The sequence below is a fragment of the Camelus ferus genome, chromosome 6 (assembly GCF_009834535.1).
Source record: "Camelus ferus isolate YT-003-E chromosome 6, BCGSAC_Cfer_1.0, whole genome shotgun sequence".
NCBI lineage: Eukaryota > Metazoa > Chordata > Mammalia > Artiodactyla > Camelidae > Camelus > Camelus ferus.
This window is the reverse complement of record NC_045701.1, coordinates 93,130,798-93,135,783: the sequence shown is the minus strand read 5'-3', so window position 1 is coordinate 93,135,783 and position 4,986 is coordinate 93,130,798.

The window sequence follows — 4,986 nt, the reverse complement described above, 5'->3', positions numbered from 1 at the left end:
TTCCCGTCCTGCCTCACCAGTCCTGCCAGACTCTGCCCCCCCCCCCCGCCCTTGACCCCCCACGTTGCCCAGCGTGAGACCTGCCCATAGGAGGCTCAGGAAACCTGGCTGGCTGGCTGCAGAGAGCCAGCCCCCGCAGCCCCACCCCTTGCTCTGGACTTTAACCCTCAGTCGGAGCTCAGACTGAGCAGACTGCACCAAGCCAGGGGGCCGGGGGGGCGGGGCTGGTTTGAGGTGGGCAGGCCTCCCCCCAGCCCCAGTCTGGTGGAGGAGATGCCATCCTGCCCTAAGGGTCCTGCTCCAGCACCGTCCATGCCTGGTCTCAGGCTTGGTCATGGCGTGAACTGCCAAGCCTCAGTTTCCCTATCTGTAAAGGAGAATGTCACCCCAAAAGGTTACCAAACCAGCACATGTGGGTGAAGTGTCTCTGATGTTGGTTTTGTCTTGACAATTCTCTCCCGAGACCTGCCAGGTGCAGACTGTAGGGGCAGGGTGGGTGGGGAGGGCTCACCATGGGGGGCTCAGGGTGGAGGGAAGGGCACTGGACAAAGATGCTTCAGACCAGGGCCTGGGTGGCTTCACAGCCTTACTCCGGCTTCTGCCCTAGGACCAAGCACATACCCCCTCGGTGCTCAGTGTGTCCCCAGTGGGTGCAGATAAGGCCAGGAGCTCCTGGCCAGTAATGCCTACTGCGCAGCCCCTGCCCAGCCCAGTGGCCCCAGCCCTCGGAAGACTCCTTGGCTTGGCCCCGGGGCGGGAGCAGCTTCTGGCAACAGGCCAACGCTGAATGAGGGCCCCTGAGTGCTGGGCGTGCCCATGTGAGCTGCCAAGGAGGGTGAGCTGACTCCTGGACACTGTCCAGCTGGGGGACGTGTGAATGTGGTGGCCACTCCTGGACAGGGACACTGCCATTCTTGGAATGCTCCACAGGCGTGTCTCTGCCTGGAAGGCAGGCCAGCCCCCAGCCAGCTCCCTGACCCTCTCCCCACCCCTTGGAGCACCCCTCCTGTCCTCCCCAGAGCTGAGTTTCAGGCCTCTCCACGCTCTCTTGGATCCCAGCAGTGGATGTCCAGCAGGCCTTGGCACCTCTTTGGGGTGGGGGTGGGGGGCACCAGCCACTGACTCACCGCTTTCCCAACCTGGTGCCTGGCTGCAGCCGGCTGTGGTCAGTGGGTGTGTTTGTTGATCCAGTGATGGAGGAGCAGCAGGGGAGGAAGGTGGGGAGTGACCTTCCGGCCTCCAGCCTGGGCTGCGGGAGGATGACCCAGCTGGGAGAGCTGTGTAGAGCGGGGGCCGCCAGGCCCCGGACTCCCAGCTCTTATGCACCTGGGATGGGGAGCAGATGGAATCCTGAGCCTCTCCCAGAGCCTGGAGCTGGAGGCCTGGCGTTGGCGAGGGGTCTACATGTAGCTCAGCCACCGGATCAGCCCTTCTGTGACACCCTCATGTGTGAGGACCCCTCCTGTGATGGAGAGGGAGGAGGCCAGGGCCCCCAGGGCTGGCTCCTGCCCAGGGCTTTCTCCCTTGTGCTCCAGCCTGGGACAGGTGGCCCCAGGCCAGGCTCCTGTAGTCTGGCTGGTGTCCTGGAGAGCACCACAGAGGAGGCTTTCCCTGATGGGTGGGTCAGTTCACTGCACCCAGCCGCCTCCCATACACACCCACAGAGGCACCTGTGCAGGCCGAGACTGACCTGCATGCACCCACAGCGATGTGCTTGCGCCCTAGCGAGCCAGCCCGTGGAGACCTGGTCATTGCCTCCTGCTGGGATGCAGGAAAACAGGCTGGGGTGAGGGGAGAGAGCAGGCTTTGGCACTGCCCACGTGAGACCTGGGAGCAGCCAGGCAGGCACGAGCATCTCCCAGAGAGTCTTCCAGCGACTTCGATGCGGCAGTGAGAGACAGGGCAGCCCCGAGTGCGGGGGTGGGCACTCCTGGGCCAAGAGGCGGGCCTGAGGCCCACCCAGGGACCCCAGGCTTGGTCTTGCGTTTCATCTCCTTTGTCAGTTCAGCGCCCAGAATGCTTTTCACTTTTTGTCTTTTGAAGTGTTTTTCCTTTTTTATCCCCCTGGGGTGCCCTTATACGACCTCTGATGCTGCTACAGAGTGAAGTCAGTGAAAGTGTGCCCCCCTACCCATCCATCCACGCACCCACCTAACCATCCACCATCCACCCACCCACCCACCCACCTACCTAACCACCCACCATCCACTCACCGACATAACCATCCATTCACTCACCCACCCAGCCACCTTCCTAACCATCCAGCCACCATCCATCCACCCATCCATCTAGCACCCACCGACTCAACTACCTACCCACCTTTCCATCCATCCATCCATTCACTCCCCCACTCACTCATCCACCCACCTGATCACCACCCATTCACCTATCCGTCTGTTCACTCCAGGGCTAGCTGTACCTGGTGAGTAAGAACGAGGGCACCCAGCTCTGCTACAGAGCAGCTATGGGACTGCAGGCAGCCGTTCTGCCTCTGTGCTTGTTGACAGGGACCTGACCACTCTGGTCACCTCCAGAAAGGTGGGCTGTATTGGGGGCGGCAGTTGCAGCCTCTGGCCCTGGGCCCTGTCCCCCCAGCATCCCTGCCTCTCCCTCACACCTTTCCTCTGCAGCCTGGCAGCTTTGGCCATTGGAACCTCAATACCTGCTCATGGCGGGCTCAGCGTTCCCCACATTTCTCCTGTGGTTCTCAGTCCAAACTCCAGGTGACAGCTGAGTGCCAGCCCATCTGTGCCTAGCGCAGAAGGTGGATGTCAGTCAGGGCCCATCCCTGGGCTGGGGGGCAGGTGGGACCCGGGACCAGACAGCTACTCTCAGAAGGGATGGTGGGCAGGCTGTCCGTCAGACTTGGGCAGGTCAGTGACCTCTAGCTTCACTTGCACTTCGCTCACACACTCAGGAGATTCTTGCAGATCCTGTATTTGGGAACTTGCATACCTGCTAAGATACATTTGGAACCCTAAAATCAATGCTCATTTCACAGTCACTTGCCGACATCTGTAGAGTTGGACAAATGAGGCCACACCCTCTGCCTTCTTGCTTAATCTTTCGCTGCAAACATGGCCTGTCTGCTGCTGAGTTTCCCACATTTTTGTGATTTTTGTTGGCAATTTCGCTGTTTAAAGTGGCCCTGGATAACCCTGAGGTACCATCCAGGGTCCCTGAGCGCACGAAAACACATGGGTCAGAGGGGCTTCCTGCCGCCGAGTTAAACGCTCAGGAACCAATGCCAGGTACCAGGTACAGGGTCTTTGAACAGAACTGCATGTACAACAAGGTTCTGTACTGATCAGTGGGTGAAAAATGACTTATAACGAAAAAGAATATGAAAAAGGATATATACGTATAACTGAATGCAGTATACCAGAACCTAGCCCCACACTGTAAATCAGATGCACTACAATTAAAAAATGAATAAATCAAAATGGGGCCCGAGGCTGGCAGGACCCTGACACCGGGCCCCCCAGGGGTGAGGGCTCAGTTCTCGACACTTCATTCTCTGGGATGGCGAGCCTCCGGGCCTTGGCCCCTGCCCCTTGTCCGCGGCCTGCCTTCCTTTGGTGTCTTCCTGAGCGGTTGGGCCAGTGGGCCTGCAGGCCCCTAGGCGGTGAGTGCCCAGCCCCGGGGAGTGCTGGGGCCACGCCCAAAGATGCAGCCTGTGGAACAAAGAGGGGCTGGGCTGGGGCCCAGTGGCCAGGGGCCTCCGCTGACCCGCAGAGACCTGGACTGTCCCTCACCTCCCCCGCCTCTGCGGGTTGTCTCAGCTACGCAGTCAGGTCTGGACCAGAGGAGCGGCTTTCTCCTTCACGCTGCACAGATAACTCGGCGGCAGCCCTGGGCCCACAGCAGCTCAGCTCTGACTGTTTTACACGTGGGTGAGGCCAGGTCAGGGGAGGGGCGGGTCATCTTTCGCTCAAGTTAAAGTTTCTATAAGGAAAGAGGCAAGAAACCACGGGGCCTGCAGTGCTGGTTCTGGGAGTGCGCAGAGGTGTGTGGGGGGGTGTTGGGGGTTCGCCAGATGGCCCCCCCAGGGGCGGCCCTTAGGGCACTGTAGGGTGGGGAGTTACTCGAGACCCGCGCTGTCCACAGCTAGTGTCCACCGAGGGTAGCAGTTTTCTACTCACCCTGCCCTTGGCCTTGCAGCTGCAGACTGTCTCCCCTCTCCCCTCGAGAGAGGCAGGGCTTGGGGCAGGGGAGAAGGGGGGGGCTGAGTTGGGGGGAGGAGGAGGGCAAGGACAACTAGGCTGGAGAACTGGATGCTCCCCTGCGTTCGCAGAGAGATGGAAGCCAAGCCCGTGGTTGTGGCCACTGGACTCTGTTTCCTAGCGGCTTGGTGCTGGGCCTGGCTCCGCGGTCTTGGTGCTTTTATTCAGGTGGCTGCCTCTCTGTCCCACTCCTCCCGGCTCTAGCCTCAGCCACCCCACCCTAACCCGCCCAGCATAATTGGGTCCTTTCCCCCTGACCCTCCACCCAGCCAGCCATCCTGGAATTAGTCTGTAAGCCTCTTCTCCTTACAGGGAAAAGAATCCCCTGGAACCTTAGCTTTCCAGCGAATGAAGAGTTTACAGATTTCATGTGCTGGGTCAGGGGAAGTGCCCCTCGGCACTCCTGAAGCCCCCAGAACAGGTCCCCTTCACAGCTCCTCCTGCCCATCCCCCCTTGCTGTCGGCATCTTCTGACCCACATCACAACTCTCCTTTCTCCTCTAGAGCAGTGGGGGAGGTGTAAGGGTTAAAAATAACCCCCAAACCCGAAACCAGGCACGGTTCTGCTGTGTACAATGGCCACGTCAGTCCTAGCCTAAGGCCTCCCTGTCTCTGCCAGCCCTCTGCACAGGCTCTGCTGGGGGCACCCCCCACTGCCCTCGTCTCCCCCACCTCCCAGAGAACTCCCCCCACCCCTTCAAGGCGCCCCCTCCACGGAGGCTCTCCATGCGTCTGCGCCCTTCCGGTCCCCGGCAGGATCACT